Genomic DNA, 19,891 nt, shown 5'->3' on the forward strand with positions numbered 1-19,891 from the left:
ACACTCTTGCTCCTATGCCACATCAACAGCATCTAGAGCTGACATTTACCATTATACCTAAATTAGTGCACTACACAATTAAGCCTCGCTTTTAGGAAGGGATAGTCTTAAGTCTCTTCCAGAGTACTCTGTCTCCCCTTTAATTTGGAGAGATGGAATGATTTCCAGCAGCACTGCTGCAATCACACACCTGCAGCAGCCTTCCAGGGAGCAGTGAGAGGCAGGACCTGCAGGTCCAGGGGCCGGCTGCAGTGCTGAAAGGCACTAATCCTGCCTCTTGCCTCCAGTAAAACTGTGCCCACAGGAGAAACATTCCCACAGCTGCTCACCACCAAACACCCTCCCCCTCCCAAAGACCCTCCTTTTTCTGGGGTTTAACAGCCTTTCCCTGGAGCTCAGTGCCCAGCAGGAGGGATGGGGAGAGCAGGCCGGCTGGCTGCCGGGGGTCTTGGCCTGCAGGAGGCAGAGAAGGGAGCTCACCACAGCCAGAGGCACACGGGGAAGGGGCTGCCTTGTCACAGGCATCAGCCACAGCAGCAGCAGCATTGTTCACACGGTGACAGGAAGGAAAGAACTAGACTGGACCAGTCCAGACTGGAACAAACCCCTCCTACCATCACCATTATTCACAACACCCACCTCCCCCCCAGCACCACTGCCTCCCACGTTTATCCAAGGAAGAATAATGGGCAAGTGCAGTGTCTTTAGAGACAAAAATCCAGCAGCTGGGGAGGGCAGAAGAAGTAGGGCAGAACTACCCCCCAACCCTCTCGCACACAAGAGACTCGATCACGCATCTGACTAGATGGTAGGCATTTCTACGCTGTTTTATTGGCCTTCACACCGTGTTTTTATTCAGGGCGGCTATAACCGACTGGGACTACACAATTGTATCCTGGTTAGTCACTGGAGACTGCTGCAGATTTCTGAAACGCAGTGCTTCTCGTGCCTACAGGCACTAGGCAGCTGTGCAGGATTTTTTACTGCAGGAGATGCACTTCAGAAAGGCTCAAAAGGTTTAAGCTCACTTTCTTCCCATTTCATCACAACCAGGTAACCTCCAGCACACAGAGGCATATTCATGGGCTCAGACTGATGACTGGAAAAGATCTGCAGTGCTGTCCGGTACTCAGCCATAACAGCATCCTCTTCAGCCGCACCACGATCCTGCACTTGCACTGTCCCACTTGTGCACACATGAGCCCGCTTGCTCACCGTGCCTTCAGCTCCCCTACCATCAGGAACAGATACCTCTACTGATCTCTCACCACTACAACTCTGCTGACCTCCTACCAAACGGGGAACGGCACTGCAGCCAACACACACACTCCAGATACCCCAACATTCGGGTGTACATACTTTACACACACAAATTCAGCTGGCAGCTGAGCAGGAACCAGAATCTCTTCCCCAGGCTTTCCAAAATCCACTAGTACACCAGCGGCCCAAGAAGGTTGAGCTCAACCAAGAGACCTCCAAAAGGACCAGGGGCACCAATCCTGCTACTGCTACACTAAGGGTCTGACCAAGGGGAAGGGTTAAGAGTGCACCTGTGAGATGACCAGAGAGCGTCTCTCCGGGCAGAGGGAGGGGACTGCTAACGGGAGGGAAGGGCTCCCTTCCCACATGCCGGTGACCCCACGGCCCTTCTGCGTGAAGGCAGTCCCGGAAAGCGTCACTTGTGCAATGCCCTGCGCTCGTGCGTTGCGCTGACAGCCGGCGCTGCCACGCTGCTGCTCGGCGTGGCCCTTGCTGACCACGCCGAGGGGGACAGGCGAGGAGGCCTCGGGCAGGCGCAGCTCAGGTGAGGGGGGAAAAGTGGAGCACGGCAGCAGGAGCCCGGATGGATAATCACGCTCACAGAAGCACAACATGGCCCCTGAGAAGAAGGCGAGGAGACGCCGCGGCCATGCCACCAGCGCTTCTGCCTCTGCTCCCATCAGGCTGCCCAGCGTTGAAACCTGTCACACACGGCTGGCCCCGGGGGAGCTCACGCGTGTGGGTCACACGTGTAAAGGGACCCTGCAGCAGCCGCACCGCAGCCCGTGCTGCCAGCCCGGGGCACTGGGCAGCCCCTCGCTCTGCGGGATCCAGGCGAGGACTGCCCTCGGCCCCCGCTCCCAGCCAGAGGCGCCCTGCGAGAGGCAGCAGCGCCCGGTGGGCGCGGGTCTCCAGCCGCGGGCACTGCCCCGGCTGCGAGGGGGAAGACACCGTACAGCCCCCCTCCGCGGGAATCCGCCATGTTAGGGCGGCCGCCGAGCCCCCGCTGCCCGCGGAGCCGGCGGCCCCGCCGCCCTTCCGCGTCCCGAGGACTGCGGGAGAAGGGGACCGGCGGCACCGCCGCAGCGTTCACCCCGGTGCCCGGCCCCCGCTCCCGCCCCGCCGCCGCTCGCACGCAGCGCTGTCCGCCATGTTAGCGCGGCGGCCGCTGACCCTCCGCCCGCCGCCGCCGCCGCCCTCCCGGCTGCGGGGTCCCGCCGCCCGCCCGCTCGGCCCCTGCACTGCGGCCCCGCGCCGCCCGGCGCGCCGGGGCAAAGGGGCAGCTCCGGCTCTGACTCGTTCCGCCGCTCTCCATCTGCCGCTGCCGGTGGCAGCCGGTCTCGCCCCACGCCGCCGGGCGGAGAAAGGGCAGCGGGAGGAACCGGCACCATCCCCAAACCTCCCCGGCCGGCACCGCCACGGTACTGCCCGCCGGCTGCCCCTCCGCCCTTCCCGGCCACCACGACCACCGCTCCCCGTCCCTCCCTGCACTGCCCGAGGCCCCGGGCAGAGGGAAGTCGCTAACGCTACCGCCCGCCGCCGGTGACCACGGACGCTCCGGCCCGGCTCGGAGCTCGGGGTGGGCGTCGGCACGGCTTCCCTCCCTCACTCCCACCACCTCCCCCTCGGGCGGCGAGGGAGCCAGGACTCCCGCTCCGGTACTCACGTGAGATAACGGCCCGAAAGATTTGGTAAATCGTCTTCTCTTTTTAGGCGGAATTTTTAAAGAGGGATGTGGGAACCTACAGCAGAAATACAGGCGGCGGCAGCGGCGCCTTCCAGGGCCATAGGCTGCGGGGGCGGCCGGCGGGGAAAGCGCAGCGCAGCGCTGGGACCGGAGGGCACAGGCGGAGAGAGACAGAGCCGGAGCGGGCCGGGGGCTGCGGCAGCGGCGGGCGGAGACGGGAGCGCGGCCGGTAAGCTGCGACCGAGCGAGCGGAGACACGGGGCGAGAAGAAGGGGAAGGCACCGGCAGCGTTTTTATAAGAGCGGGCGGGCGGGGCGGCACCCGGGCCGCCGTCACCGCACCGGGGGCGGGACTCACCGCCTTCCCCCGCCGCGGCGGCCGGGGCGCGCTGGGCCGGGGCGGTACGACCGGCGTGTGTGCCCGGCGGGGCCGGCGTGTGTGCCCGGCCGACCGGCGTGTGTGCCCGGCGGGGCCGGCGTGTGTGCCCGGCCGACCGGCGTGTGTGCCCGGCGGGACCGGCGTGTGTGCCCGGCCGACCGGCGTGTGTGCCCGGCGGGACCGGCGTGTGTGCCCGGCGGGACCGGCGTGTGTGCCCGGCGGGACCGGCGTGTGTGCCCGGCCGACCGGCGTGTGTGCCCGGCCGACCGGCGTGTGTGCCCGGCGGGACCGGCGTGTGTGCCCGGCCGACCGGCGTGTGTGCCCGGCCGACCGGCGTGTGTGCCCGGCGGGACCGGCGTGTGTGCCCGGCCGACCGGCGTGTGTGCCCGGCCGACCGGCGTGTGTGCCCGGCCGATCGGCGTGTGTGCCCGGCGGGGCCGGCGTGTGTGCCCGGCGGGCCGCCCGCCCACCCTGGCTGGACCGAGAGTGCTGCAGGAGCGATCAAGTCTTTGGTTAGCTCCCGACAGAAGCCAGGGCAGGGACACCGTCAGCATCCCCCCGGGATCCCGGGCAGGGGTTACCATACGTGTCTTCACACGGCATCTGGGATCTCTGCTTCTGTCATGGCTTCCACTAACCCGAGACCTATTCTCTGTCTCTACGGCTTTGAGCAGGTGGAAAAAGAGCCCAGGGTTCAACGATCAGCCAGAGGCCTCATTCACAGAGTTAACAACAGCCTGACAGATCGCCCTGATTCCCTGGGCATCGATAAGCTGCTCAGAATGCTCACCAGAGGAAACGAATTACACTGCGTAGCTAGCAGCCTGTCTCCCAGCAATTTCAGGCCTTCAAGAATCCTGTAAGTAAACACATTAATAGAAAGCTTTAGCTGACCCATATAATTGACATAGAGTTTCACTGAAGCTCTGGAACATCTTCAGCATACCTCAAAACCTTTAGTTCTTTCTTAACGCCCTTATGAGGGAGTGTTGCTCAGCTGCAAATAGGAAAGAGCCACCCAGAGATGAGGTGCCTCAGTTAAAAGTCACAAAACTGTTTCATAGTGGAGCTGTGGATGAACCCTGATCTACCAGCCTGGCTCTGCCATGTCAATTTTACTAAACCGCACAGGGGCTGCTTTTAAAAAAATTCACTCCAGCAATCGCAGTTCTTTCCAGTCACTAAAATATGTAGGTATGCTGTTCACTGAAACCCACCAAAAGATATACTTGCTCCAGAATGTACTTCTTCCTCTCAATGTACATTTATTTTCTTTTTAAAAGGTATGTTAGTACAGTTTGCATTTTTTTTTCCAAAGCAAATTTGGGTTTGTTTAGTTGTATAGCACAGAGATTTAGAAAATGAGTGAATAGACACACACCTGTCATATCTTCAGAAAAAAAATGGGACTGAGGTTCCACAGCACACAGAGATGGAGTTTGTTTACTCTTTTCATCTGTTACCATGTTCTCTTTTGCAAATAATTTTAAATGAGGAGGAAGCGAACTGAGAAATATATGCAGTCTCATTATCATGTCTCCTTTTTTGTGATAAAAGTACTAGTAGGTTATAGATGAAGTTAGTAAAAGCAGTAAGTCAGAAAACCTCTTACATACACTTGCAACAAACCCTGTATTGAAGACCAAAAATTCAGCTTTACAGTGTAGAATGCTTTTTTTTTTTTTTCGGGGGTGTTCTGTATTACACCCTTCATCAGTGACTTACTTGTATTCTGAGTTCCCATTCCAGAATGCAAGTGTGGGAGGAGGCATCAGATTATATTAAAAAACAAAACCAAACCAACCAACAAACAGACAAACAAACCAGGAAAAGCTATAGAGAGATAGGAAAAGAAATTTGGGCAGAGCTTGGGTATGATACAGTAATTGTGAATTATTAACAGGCAAAGAAAGGAGGAAGGGATAGAGGGGAGGACAAAGGTTATAAGGTGATATACAGTGATATAAAGTGATATACAGAAGAGCAACCCAGAAATCTGTATTCATTAAGAAGGTAGATTTTTCAAAACACATCTTTGGAAGGGATATAAACTAGGAAAAGGACTTGACTAGTTTGGAGATGTTACTACGTTTTTTATAGATGTTATTAGAGGTCTCCTGTTGGTAATACTCAACGATATCCCAGTGATATATCAGTGATCTCACTGGCATGTTACTCCCACATTCATATTCCCAGGAGAGTTTTTGTTTTGGTAGGTAGGGAATATTTTTAATATTCTTATCGGGAATAAGAAAACAGATGGACTATTTAAGAGGAGTGTGTAGTCACGTAGGACTGGAAAAAGAACTTCAGTTTGATATGCAATTAATTGGGGGATCTATCAACTATTTTAAAAATGCATGGAAGGAGGGAGGGAGGATTTCCTGCTTGCGAAGGAAGCAACACTTGAAAACAGAAACATAAACTTCATTCTCTCAAATCTACTGGAAGAAGAAGAGTGGCACACTATTAGGGAGAGTACAAGACTGAACTGTGTAGTCACTTCATAAAAAATGAGAAAAAAGTCATGGATAAATGCTTTATACAGTGTTGCAGCTACCACAGGTGATATTAATGCAGAACTAGAAAACTGATGTCACAGCTCAATATATATATTTATTTTAGCAGTTCTGTTTTGTCTGGAGAAGCAAAATATAAAAAAAAGCTTACATGAAATTTCCTTCTGCCTCATTTCTCTGCACTCAGTTTTAATACTTGTATTCCTAACATTGTGTGGCTCCATATCCGATTTTATAGATTAGTAGAGTAAAACTTTACATTTTCTGCTCCAAAGAGAGAAAGTGAACAAAGCACAAAATGCATCTCCAGCTCTGAGTTCCCTTTACTTCCAACTGTGAGGCACTTCTACCATTTTGGGCTTTTTTTTTGCCTCCACACTTTCTTTTCAGTACGGCTCACAGTTGGATATAGACAAAATCGCAAAATCAGGTGTTATCCCTATGACACAGATAAACTGGAGCAGGAAAGACATCCTTCCCCAGCTCATCTTTTGGAGTGCAAAAAATACTCACTAATGAGGCAACCCAGTGGCCAGGAGTTCCAGACTGGTTTGGACAGATGTCTGAGGGCTGCACAGCCTGATGACCTTCCCTGCTAATCCCAAGTATTTCCTTCTCTTAAGGATGTCTTCCTAACGGCTCTTTTCTCCTCTGGTTCTCCCATTTCCTCTCGCTCTCGGATGCACCCTCTATCGCCACTCATCAGCAGCAGGGTCAGATTCCACTCCTGCAGTGAGAGAATGAGATTATTTCCTCCTCCATCTCCTCTTCCTCTTCCCCCACTGCTGCCAACTTCTGCAGCGGTCAGTGTTTTTTCTTAAAGCCTCAGGTGCAGGAATTACGTGATTATGCAGGAATTTCATCTTCCATTGAAAAGAAAATGTTCCTAGCTATTGCAAACTCAGTGCAACAGAAGACAAATACAAATAATGATCCACCTTCCAAACTAGGTAAAAGGTTGCTTCAATTTCTGAATGCTTGGACTTGAGAGTCTGTTCCCTGTTCCATCTCCTTTTACATGTACTAGCACTTGGTATAGTTGACACTGGGTATAGTTAAAAATCTGTAGCCATCCAGCTGGAGCACTCAGCTCTTGGGGTGGGAGGAAAGAATTAGTCCAAAGTGCATTTTTGTCTGAGTTGCTCAGGGCAGGAACGCCTGTGCAAAGGGAAGAGGTACAAGAAAAAGAAAAAGAAGTCTGATAGCTCTGGATCCCTCATACCCACAATGACACAGAACTTCAGTAGTCCCTCTTTTTAGTAAAATAACCTGTATAAATAGGACCTTGTAGTAGTAGTATCAATTGATACTCTGATCTTCAGACATGTTTTATGGCTGCATTCTTTGGAGCTATCACTGTTCCAGCCAGTTGACGGAAATGCTCATTACCAGCTGGAAGAAGATTCATAATTATTAAAAGCTCAGAGGTGATGGGAGGAAAGACATCTCTGCCTTAACTCACAGAGACAGTCACCTTTCACTTATATTTACTGACTGTTTTTCTGGATCAAGACAACTGGGGCAAAAATAGGGTTCCACCTTTCTGTTTGTTTCAGAAGAGTTTCATTTCTATTGAGTATAGTTACAGAATAGATCTCAAACCAAGTAGTTTACACAAAGTTAATGGAAACATCAGCTCAAAGCACTACATAAAGACATCACAAGTAATTGAAATTAAATTTGGGTTGTTTTACAAAGTCAGAGGAAAAGAGGGAAAGAGCAAAAGAAAAGTCAGTCTCGGTTTAGAAGTATTCAGTGTTTTACCGTAAGTTGATTGCAGTTCAATGCTGGAACAATGTCAGCTCCAAAAAATCTAGACTGGATGGGCAGAAACCAAGAGAAAAGAGCCAGCCAGCAACCAAGTATTACATCACTACTTATTCACTCCCTCACCAGTGGAACTCGGAGAGAATCAGAAGGGTAAAAGCCGGAGAACTCCTGGGTTAAGATAAAGACAGTTTACTAGGTAAAGCAAAACCACTCACACAAGCAAAGCAAAACAACAACAAAAAAATGAATCTCTGCTTCCCAGGGGCAGGCAGGTGTTCAGCCATGTCCAGGACAGCAAGGCTTCATCAGATCTAATAGTTACTTGGGAAAACAAATGCTGTCACTCCGAATGTGCCCCCTCCCTCTTTCTTCCCCCCATTTTTTTTTACTGAGAATGATGTCCTGTGGTCTGGACTATTCCTTTGGTCAGTTTGGATCACCTGTCCTGGCTGTGTCTTCTCTCAATCTCCCGTGCACCCCCAGCCTCCCTGCCAATGTGGCAGCAAGAAAAGCAGAAAAGCCCTTGGCTCTATTGTAAGCACTGCCCAGGAACAACAAAAACATCACAATATTTGAAGCCATGTGTCCAGCAAAAATCCAAATAATAGCCCTGTACCAACCCTGGTGAAGAAAACTAACTCTACCCTGGCCAAAACCAGCACAATCCAGGCTACTAAATGAGAGCTATTTAAGAGAATATTCAGCTATGAGCATTACTTGAGAGTCTAGCCACCTGCATGCCTACTCCACATTAACTGGTAAAGAAAACTTGAAAGTTTTAAGTATCTGCAACATGATATGGACTTTTTACTGTAGGAAATCTGCCAAGTCGAGATCAGGTTAGAAATTACTTGGGTTCATTGGGTTCATTGTGTGATAGATTTTGAGCTGTGCATTAATCACGCTCATTCCAGTTCCTGTTACCCAGGTGCAATGGATCATCACTAATACCTGAAGGGTCAGCTGGAGACCAAAGGTTATGCCTCTGTGGAATTTATCATTTTTCATTGCAAATATCTCAGAATTGGAGAAGTGGCATGGAGTTCCCCTGTGTGGATAAACAGGAGGCACTGGTTCCCAGAAGAGTGGACTGGTCAGCAGCAATAAATCGACTTTAAAACACAACATCCAAACACTAAAGCAGGATGAAGTGGTCTGTGTACCATGCAAGGAGGTCAAAAGTATGCATATCATGTGCTGTGACTGATGTTTACTGAATGGGGAAATTCTTATTAACTTTTTTTGGAATGAATACTCTCTCTGTTGTCATTGGTTGCATTTGCAAGAAGTTTTTGTTCCCAGATGTTTATTCTCAGCCCTGTACTTCTTGAATAAGTAGTCTTCCGCAAATGTGATCCTAGCTTTATGCAATGATTAAGTGTTTTTTCAGGCTGCTTGTTTTGCTAGTTGTTCTTGACAGTCACGTTTCAGCTTTCTGAGCATGCACATGTTTGTCTCATGATTTCTAGTAACAGCATACCCTGATAGCTTTCAGGTTTGCTGAGCTTCCCCAGGCTGCTAGGGCATTTTGTCAAGAGTGAAGACTCACAGTCTTCAAAAGAAAGACTTCCAGCTAACTCCTGGAGAAGTACTTTCTACTTGTCAATGTCTTTCATCACCCTCCCAGCTCTGAGAGGTGGTGATGATCTGCCCCTTGTTATCCAAGAGCAGCAAGAAGGGAAGTGGTCTCTTGAGATTGCAGTCCAGTGCCATTGGAGATGCCTCCAAATGTGTGCCTGCATTTTCTCTCACTGACAATGTTGTCTCACACATTTTGGGGTTGAGAGAACCACAAGTCAAGGCTGAGGCCTTTCCTAGTAGCATGAAAGGAGCAGGATTCTTACACAAAACTCTAGTGAACTCCTTTGCTACTTTAAAAGCAAGTAACAACACATTTGAAAAGCAAAATTGATCCATTTAATGTAAGTCCTGCAAATCTTGTTTACTTTGCTTGCATGCTTTGAGTTTTTGTTAGCAGGAAGAAGATGAGCAGCATGTAGAACTATTCACTTCCCTCTGCATTTGAATTTTCTGTAACATATACACTTTTCCCTTAGAAATTGAAGGCTTAAAAAAATTATTATTTTTTCTTCCATATAAAAAACCAGAAAAACCACAGATGATAGGTTGGCAATAGTGACCAGCATGAAATGGTTACCTCTTTAACACAGTTCAGAGATAACAGAAGGATCTGTCACATCTGTGTCACCTACATACAGGAAGGACAGGGTGTTGTCATGTCCATTTGGTTGTCAGAGTACTGCAGGAATGATGCTGCTGGTACTTAGGGTCTTCAAACAAGTTGTTTGTCAACATGCTTTTGAGTCCCTAATTGTACTCAACCAAATTTGATCTTCACCTCAAGAAATTGTGTCCGTGTACCTTCTACTCTTTCTGTCTAAGTCCTGGGCCTTAATGCTTAGATTTGTAGTTTGCAATTTGTTTTCTCAGCCTCAGTCTTTTTGTAATCCTCAAAAACGAGGATCACAACAAGAAAGGAAACCCCTTTTTAATTTTATTGCCATTAAGATCCCTGATCTTGTTTAGGACTCCTTGGCTCAAAAATGTGGAAATATGTCCTGGCTCAGATACATTGTTGGAGGTGAAACAGTACCTATGGATATCATCTGCTCAGGATACTGTGTCAGTGGTATCCCCTGGCTTTGCTATTTCCAGCCAGATTTGCAGAAGCAACAGGAAAGTTAGCAAAGCAAGGCAAACAGTGCTGGGTTATTTTTGCTACATTCAGTTTCCTTGCAGCTGGTCAAATTACTCAGTGCCTTCCAAATCTGACCAGATAGAAATGCAAGTGAAAACTTGAAGTGAGCACCAGACAAGCTTGGGACAGTGTCTTGTGTTTGATGCCCTCTGTCCTGCCATGTTTCATAAGCAAGAGTGAGCAGCCTTTTGTGCACTCACACCAGAAGATGTAAATGCAAAGCCAGAAGTTCTCACCTATTTTTAACATCTCCCAAACCCCAGGGCAAGACCCAAGGAGGATATTGTGCAGGACAATGGGGTAATGCCAGCCAGGAAGCCCCCTGCTGTAGCCAGGGCCCCACTGGGTGGCTGCAGAGCAGGAAGACCAAAGGGCACATAGCTGCTGAGCTGAGCTGAGCTGAACTTTCAGCGCTGACCAGTCCTCAGGGGTCCTGGTCCTCTCCCTGCCATAGTGTTCTGCCATGTCTCTGTTGTTTACCTCCCTGCAGAGAGCTCCCAGGCCAAGGGACAGCCCCTGCAAGCTCAGCTGCTGCAAGGAGCAGGAGATGGTCCGATTTAAGGAGCTATTACTGGTACCAGTGGCTGCTTCCTGCATACTTAACTCTGCATCTGCTCATGAAAAATACCATCTAAACTGGACTTGGGTCATTAGCTTTGCCTGGTGCTCTTACACTGGGATTTGCTTCTTTTTATTAGATACAGCTTTCCAAAGGGACAGATACTTGCTGTTCCATCTTGAAATTAACACAAACAAACAAAGCCACCATCAACTTTCTTGTAATGTATAATATTCCTGCATGATTTAGAATTTGTTTCCTCTCTTTTCTCCTGATGGGAAATGAGGGGCAGGGACCCAGCACATCATCTGGGAAACTGCTGTAGTCCCATGGCTGAGCTGGATCGTCAGCTCAGTTGCTACAGGAGCTGGAAGGAGAGATGGCTGCACCCATGTCATCCATCATGGGAAAAAATGCCCAAAGCAGTGTGTATTTAAGGTTACCATCTCCCAGGTGGCCCTTTACTTAGAACATCCCAATATGTTGTTAGTTATGGAGCAGGGCTTTGGGCTTAGGTTTGTTGTGATATACCAAAGGCATCTTACCATTTTCTGTGATAGCAGCGGAGTTAAATAAATGATTATAATAATAACTACAGAGTGTGTTCCTGAGGTTTTACTACATGTAAACACAATCATAAGTGTAATCAATGTCAATGACTTCCATTTAATTCTCAGACAAAGTTTGCTTTTAAATATCACACCAGATTTGACACGGTTAATGATAAATGGAATGCAATTAGTTCTACTATTTGCTTTGATGATATGCTAAATTATGTCTTACAACAGACCATTTATTATCCAAGCCTAATGGTTATACTCTTGCATTTAACAAATCTAATGTATATTAAACTGTAGCAAACGGATAAGTTTCAAAATTAGATACTAAAGGCTAGAAAAAAGTTATTCTATGAATGAGTTTCATTTAATAAATCCTTGCCATTGCTCAAGTTATAAAACCTTAAATTGGAAGAGTTCTATATATATTTCTCAAAATTGCACAAATAAAAAAATAATTATGCTGCCTCTTAGTGATTTGCAGTCACTTAATGGATATTTAATCTTAAGGAAAATATTAAAATTTAAATGTTCTTATGGCATTTTTAACATAATGCATCTTCTAATTGTTAACAAGAAAATTATTACTTTTTTTTCCCTCCAGAAATTTATCATGAGCTTACCATGATAATTGAAAAATTAAGAAAGAGAGTGTAGTACTTCAGAAGACAAAAGTAATTTCCTAATTTTTCACTACGCATTGGTTTTGCATGGCCTGGTTTTTGGTAGCAGGGGGACCACAGAGGTGGCTTTTTTGAGAAGATGCTGGAAGCTTCCACCATGTCCAGCAGAGCCAATCCCTGATGGCTCTGAAGATGGTCATGTGCTGGCTGAGGCTGGGCCAAGTAGAGATGATGGTAACTCCTCTGTGATAATAGATTTAAGAAGAAATCCAAACAAAGGTGTGAGGTGCACTTCTAATTCCAGACAGAGAAGGGGAGGAGGTGAGAACATGTGAAAGAAACAACATGGAGACACTGAGGTCAGTGGAGAAAGAGTGGGAGGAGGTGCTTCAGGTGCCAGAGCTGAGATTCCTCTGCAGTCCATGGTGATAACCAAGGTGAAGCAGCTGTGCCCCTGCAGCTCGTGGGTATCCACGAGGGATGCAGAGATCCACCCGCAGCTCCTGGGGGAGGTGCCAGAGCAGGTGGATGCCTGATGCACTTCTGCCTGTGATCCAATGGGACACCCAGAGACAGAGGGCACTTGCTTCCATGTTGGAGCAGCCTGTCATTGGAGGACTGCACCCCAAAGAAGAGTGACCAACACCATAGAAATTTTGGGAGGACTATGTGTGGGAAATTGGGACTCATGTTGCAGCAGTTTTGGAAGGACTGCGGTTCATGAGAGCGGATCCACGTTGGAGAGGTTCACAGAGAACTGTCTCCTGTGGAAAAAGCCCTCATGGTCTCACAGGGGAACAACTTGTCTCCCTGAGGAGTGGAAGAAAACCTCAGGTGATGAACTGATTAAAACCCCCACGCCCTGTCTCCCTGCACCATTGATGGGAAGGAGGGAGGTGTTGGGGGAAGAAAAGGTGTTTTTAAGGGCATGTTTTACTTGTCATTATCCTCCTCTGATTTTGTTAGTAATAAACTCAGGCTGTATCTCTATGGTGAGCCTGTTTTGCTCTTGGTGTGTTTTCTCCTGGTCCTTATCTCAACTCATGAACCCTCTGTTAAATTTTCCTCTCCCCTGTCCAGCTGTAGCAGGGGAGGGTGAGTGAGCAGCTTTCATGGGTGCCTGGCATTTGGCCAGTGTCAAACCATGGCACACTTATATCCAAATTTTCTCCTATCATCAAAAGGCAAGTCTGTCCCATCTTGACTTATATTATTCAAAGTTTAAAAAAAATGCAGGCAGCAAATTCTCATTGCTTTTAGAGAAAACACTTATATAACATGAGAGGTTACAGAAATGGAGAATTAATTCCTATTTCTGTGGTTTCCTTAATAACAGCAAGCCAGGCCTACACCAAGTTGCTCTGCCCCCGTCCCCCTGCACACACTTGTCTGCCCCCTCCAAAACACCTCCTGCTCTCCCTGTTCTTCCTCCCTTCCTTTCACCCACACCTGGCTGCAGCCCCTCCAGGCACATCCCTAAATCTTACACTCTTCTGCCATTTCCTTAATGTTCTTCCTTCGATTTATCTAATTCCTCAGAGTTTTTCTCACTCTAGTACCTTCTCCCATTTTCTGAGCTGCATGTCTTCTTGCTTCTTGTGTGCAGGGGTTATTCTTCTCAACAGTTCAATCCCCCTGAAGATAATAGGAAGAGTTGACACTAGGGATGAAGGGAAACTTAGAAAATATACCAGTGTTTCATGATGAACACTTAAAAACATCACAAATATCATACTAGTCTCAGTAAAATCTTAAGAATTAGCAACCATGGATTGCCCCTTCTGCCAAGGATTACATAAAAATGAAAAAGGGCATCTTGGCATTTTTCCTTAGAAGAAAAAAGAAGTGCCCTAGATATTCAAATCATCCTTCCAATTTTTTGTCCATACAATGTCTTCATAAATCTGTTAATCCTGAATAAAACCAGTTGCAACAGGGAGATTTGACTTGGGAAATTCCACTTGCAGGACTACAGCTGATACACTGCTGTGTTTGGTAGCCTTTACTTTAAGGCTCTGCCTCATTATTTTCTCTGTAAACTGTCTGGTCTCTAAATTCTGATCAAAAGTATATTCCCATCATCCATATGACATCCTGTCTCCTGCCAACATTTTGCCTGGGATAACATTTCCCTTGAGGATCTCCGTCTAGATAAAAGAGACCTCCACAAATTTGGCATGACTGGCCCAGGGCTGCCTGAAGCTGCAAGCTCTGTTTACCTCTACATTCCATAGTATGTATTCATTACCCCCACATTTATCTTAGCAAGATTCATAAAGATTTTTGACAGATGATACATACCTTCTAAACTTTGGTTTTCCAACAGGAATAGCAGAAAGTGGCAGAGAGCTGCTTCTATTTCAGTTTGAGGAAAGCTGCAGACAGTGATAGTAGCAGTACATCATTGCAGCAAAGGCAGTCCATCATACTTGCTATGCCTTCCACTCAGCTCTGGTCAGATACAGCTCTGTGATTTTAGCACTACAAAGTCTCTGCATTTTTCTAGAGTAGCACCCATCTTTTTCTAGGGAATCATATTAAAATGACCACCTGTAGAAGGTTTTGTCTTCAGTTTTTGTCTTCACCTTTTTCTTCCAAGTAAAAAGGATTTATTTAGCAAATAGAGTCATCTTCTTTGGGGAGTGGGCACTGAGTAAATACATTCTGCTTATCATTTCTTTTCTGCAGCTGAGTGGCTGCTTGCACTGAGATGAGGTATCAGCAGGAGCTCAGTAATCATCTGCTCTGTCTAGCCAAACAGCACTGGCTTGAAGACAGCATACACTGTCTTCTCCCTGCCCAGTCTTTGGCAGGCTACTGGGGGCAAAGGGCGTTAGGAGATATGGAGGGCACCCGGGGCTGTGGAGGAGGAGGGAGACAAGGATGAGATGAGGTGAGATAGGATTTCTGCACAAATCATGGGAAGCAGAAAGGGTTACTGCTGGTGTCCATGGGGCAAATTGTCTCCTCCTATGACACCTTAGATGAGTTTCCATGGGACAATGACACCACAAAGCCATGAAGTTCATGTACCAGTACCACGCACCAGAGCCCCATAGGGGAGATATAAATCATGTGTTCGCATGGCATGCTTAATGACCCCATGAGTGAAGTATAAAATAAAGGTAATAATAAAGAGCTGCAGTGAAATCCCTCAGGGCACTGATGAGACAGCAGGCAGCTCTGCTTCCTGCAAGACGGGTGCTGATTTCCTCTGATGGCAGACCAAGCTGTCACTGCGGCTGCTTGCTTTAGCACAGGATGCCAGCTGCATGATACCATTAGCATTCCTCATCAGCCACGGCTTATGTCTCTCTGTGCACAGTGTTGGAAAACCAGGTCATTCTCTTGGCTCGTCCTCCTCTGATAACTCCTCTTTTCTTTCACTGCTGGGAAGCGGAGGATGGTGTAATTAGTTTTCACTAATGTTCAGCTCTACATGGAACTGCTTTTGTGCCAAGCCAGAATGAAGTTTTCACATAGTTTGCATGCCCTAAGAGGAGGAAAACTGGAGACAAATTTGGGAGGCACCTATTTTCCTTGTATCATAATGATTAAGCTGATATTTTTCAAAATACCACAGAGAATACAAATGACATGTTAAACTTCCAGTACTCATGAACTGAGTGTGATTCCAATGAAAATACAAAGTTAAATACTTACCCATGCCAGATAACAACTGGTACTGCATGGCTATCATAGCAAGCAATCTGAAATCATGCCCTTAAGTAGAAAACTGCCCAAAGTACTATTTAAGTGCTTGGGGTTTATAGGCAGATCAGAGACCTGATATTCCAAAGAAGCTGCAGGGGAAGATAAAAATGAAAAATTCAATCCAAACCTCAGATAAGAAGTTCAGGTTTTCTTAATAATATAGTGGAAGTGATGACTTCTAAACCTATGAGGAATAAATTTTGAAAGGCTTTTATAGGGCATGATACAGACAGATAAAACAACAAACTTTATTAAAGGGTAAGTGATTTTGGGCTGTGGGTTAATTCATAAACATAAATGCCCACAAAGAATTAACTGGCTGGTACAGTGAGGCTTATATACTGGTAGAGTAACTGTATCAGTAATTAAAGCTGCATTAATGTGCTTGACTGATGCTCTGAAAATGTCACTGTAATGGCAGTCACAGCACCAACTGAAGCAACTAAGCTGTGAGATGAGGAGCTGCTAGTTACAGAGGCTCCTTGTCAGGAATATGCTTGAAGGTTGATATGTTGGTACACTATAAGAAATAACATTATTTAAATAGTAATACATCCCCATCTCCCAGTGTTTAGTATCCACTGCAGTAACTGCAAAATCAGCCAAATTATATGCAGTATTTTAGGGGAGAAAATATGAAGCAGAAAATGCCTTAGCATTTATTTTATTTTATTTATTTTAGCATTCATATCTTCTCATCACCAGGGAGACTCTTTGGGAAGAAGTACACCAAGTTTCAATCCAATACATTGTATTTTGGGAGTCTGAGAAAGATCAAAGTCAACCTGAAATTACAGTTGGATGTGATGACACTAGAAACATTTAAATTTCTCTTTTTCAATGATTTAAGTTAAGAAGCCCTAAACATGGGATATAAGCTGTCCAGACCTCTGAAAACACAGATCTGTCCCTTCAGCTAGGTGAGAATTACAGCTCACTGGGAGAAAAATATCAGCCAGGAAAGTTTGCAAATACACTTAGTGGGAATACCTGTGATCCTAAAGTAAAAGAAACATTAAAAAAAAAAAAAATCATACTCAGACATAGGTGATCCTAGTTACCCAAATTCAGCAGAGTAATTTTACAGAAGCTTTAGACAGGATAAAATAGGATTTGGTCCAGAAGGCCACACATCCCTTAAACTTGGCATAAAAACTGCAGATATAATAGTAGCTCAACGTCAATCTATGCTTCAGATATGTGGTCTTAGTTACAGATACATTTGTCTTATTTTTCAGCTTCATGTCTTGCAAGCCATCAGGTTTCAAATTAATCCCAAAGAAATAACTCATTTTGGTAAGTTCAGTGACCTATTACCTGTTTCCTGAAATTATTTGTTTAATAAAAGCTACTTAATTGTTACCCACAATCCGTACCAGTGTGATAATCAATATAATCTCAATCCTCTATGTTGTGTGAAAACAATACTTTGGTTCACGATAGGGTAATCACAATTTCATACATATACAAGACCCATACTAAGGACTTAATGGCTACAATGATGCACAAAGAATTGACTCAAAGAACCCCTGAACAAGAATCCTTCCTTGAATTTTTTTCCAGGTTTGAGCCTAGAATGTCAATTGTGCTTAAAATGTAATTTGCAGCAATGAGCATTTTACCATGACTGGGCTTTTCTTATGCATTGCAAAAAGTGAGATAAAGGAGCTTCTCTGACACTGTTAGGTCCAGATTCATGTAGTCTACATGCTTTGGTGATGTTTAGACTATGGAAATAGACGGACAGCATAAGTGATGGTCTTTTGTAATGCAGCTACTGAAATGTTAGGAAGAAACCTAAACCTTGCAGTTGCTTTCTCCCATGCATAAAACAGTGCCTCTTTCATTACTAGAGGTGCAGAGTTCTGTACCCTCTAGTTAGACCGTGCAGTGAAAAGAATCACTCTGCTTTAGAAATTAACTCTGGAAATCAAAAAGTACAAGCAGCCACTTTTTTTTTTAAAATATTTTAATACATATCTTCAGGGAGTGGGAGGAGAGAAAAAGAGATTTCCAAGTTCACAATATATTAGAATAAATGCCCTTCTAAAAACATTCCATAAGATAGTGTAATAGCTCTGGTTTGATTCATTTATGACTAAGGATTTCCTTTACAGATGGAGGGACACCTCTTCCTGCTGCCAGCCCTTGGCCTGCTGCTGCTCCTGGCACATTGTGTTCATCCAGCAAATGGCAGCTCACATCCAGGCTGTAGCAGGCCATTGATCAGTTACTAACACTTTTAGCTCAGTAAGACTTATATGGCAGGATAAAGTGACAATAGCACGGGAAGCAGATTGTAAAAATTCTACTAGCCATAGTAACACACACTGAAGGACAGCTTGAGTTTGCATATTAGCTTCTTTCTTTGTCCTTCTCCAACAGATGATACTTTTATTGCATAGTAAATTAGCAATATTATTTGTTTTTTTGTGTTTAATTAAAAGCTAAGAAAGCGAAGTCCTCTTCTATTCTTATTTCTTGCAGTTAGTGATCTCAAAAGTTTTCACCAAACAGTTGTGCTAACGTTCTTGTAGTCGCATATCAAGAAGTGGGAAAGGTAGAAAACACTAGAAACTTAGAATCATACAGTATTCTGAGCTGGGAGTGACTCAAGAAGATTATTCAATCCATCTCCTGCCAAAGGGCAGACTAAAATGTAAACCATCTATCTAAAAGCATTGTACAAAGTGTTCTTGCTCGCTGTCAGGCCTGGGACTGTGACCACATCCCTGGGGACCTTGCTGCAGTGCAGATCTCTGAACATTCAGCCCAAAACCTGTGCAAAGAGACCTTTTGTTGACAGCACTGCCAAGGAGAGTGCAAACCTTAGCTGTGGTTGTGCAATTGTGCAAGGGTATGAGAGGACAGTAATTAGCTGTGTAGGAAAAGAAGGTCTTTGGAACTGAGTTTAGGCCTCAGGCTCTGAACAAGAGCCAGCATGGTGGAGCTGCTCAAGAAGACTGCTTAGAAGCTGGTGGAGACACTACCATGGTAACGCCTGCGGCTGCTGGATCTGGTTCAGAAGGTTTGGCTCTAGCACATGTGAACCATTAATGTTTATGCAGTGTAATATGTTATAAATGAAAAGCAGTTCTGGGGGGGGTCCTTTGTGCTGCTGGTGATGAGAAGATTCTTTCCACAGTTTCATCTTTAGCAGGAAGAATTGTTTCTCGACCATTCATGTCTCACGAAAATGTTGCTGAAAGAGTCTGATTGTCATTAGGATCCTAAAAATGTAGTTGTGACGTCAGGATCTGTCTACCTTTGTATGCTTTTCCATTAAGAGAATATTTTATATGCAGATCAGCATCATTTACCTCCAGCTTATTGCAGTTACACATCTAAAGCATCACAGCCTTGAATGTTATCCACGAGTTGTAGTCTTCTACATAGATACAGTTAAAATGAGAAGGAAAATTCATGGTCCTTCTTTTTAATAAAACAAAATTATAAGGTCAGTTCTCCCTGCTTGAAGACGTATTAAAAATAAGAAAAATACCTGATGAAAATATTCTGAAAAAGGTCAGAGGAACAAATGACCCAGTAAAGTGTCTGGTTCTTTGAGCAACAATACCACTAAGCAAAGAACTGTCTTATCTCTGTACATCATAAATCCTGTCTTCAGTTCTTAAAGTGTTCACAAATAGTCTTTCAAAGTAGAACATAAAAATAGTTCCTGAATATCTGTGTTACAGGGATAAGGGCTTCCTACAGGAGCAAGCCTCACTTCTCCACCATCATCATGTATTACCATAATCTACTACACTTCATGGTACTAAATGCCTGCTACTAAAAACAAAGTTTATTACTAAAAAAAATTTTCTAAAATGACTGCAATTATTTTTAACAGCTACCCCAGAACATATACATGGCATTTAAATATTTTAAAAAATATATAAATTTATAAAAGAAATATATATATATAAATAAATACATCTATTATGTATATAAAAATATATATAAATAAATATATATGTGGCTAGTACCAACTATATTTGCATTTCTGTATTTGTGCGATTTTAGGATTTAGAGCAGCAGTTAAATGATCCTTAAGGATAATGTAGTCCTGTGCACTAGCTACTGTGCACAAATTGCTACACAC

At 45.5% G+C, this 19,891-nt stretch overlaps 1 protein-coding gene and 1 long non-coding RNA gene across 2 annotated transcripts in view; one reads left to right on the forward strand and one right to left on the reverse strand.

Moving 5' to 3' along the window:
- The window catches only part of AZIN1 (antizyme inhibitor 1), a 26,122-nt gene extending 22,906 nt beyond the window's left edge, over positions 1–3,216 (reverse strand). The window contains exon 1 of the mRNA XM_021549589.3: positions 2,927–3,216. The gene's annotated coding sequence lies outside the window, so the exon portion shown is untranslated. The remainder of the gene's footprint in view (positions 1–2,926) is intronic.
- LOC110481127 (uncharacterized) lies at positions 3,043–13,068 on the forward strand. Its single transcript, XR_002467208.4, has 3 exons — positions 3,043–3,176; positions 4,000–4,184; positions 8,543–13,068. It is a non-coding gene; the product is annotated as an uncharacterized LOC110481127 (long non-coding RNA).
- The last annotated feature ends 6,823 nt before the right edge of the window (positions 13,069–19,891 follow it).

This window comes from Lonchura striata, chromosome 2 (genome assembly GCF_050655825.1).
Source record: "Lonchura striata isolate lonStrDom1 chromosome 2, ASM5065582v1, whole genome shotgun sequence".
NCBI classification, from domain to species: Eukaryota; Metazoa; Chordata; class Aves; order Passeriformes; family Estrildidae; genus Lonchura; species Lonchura striata.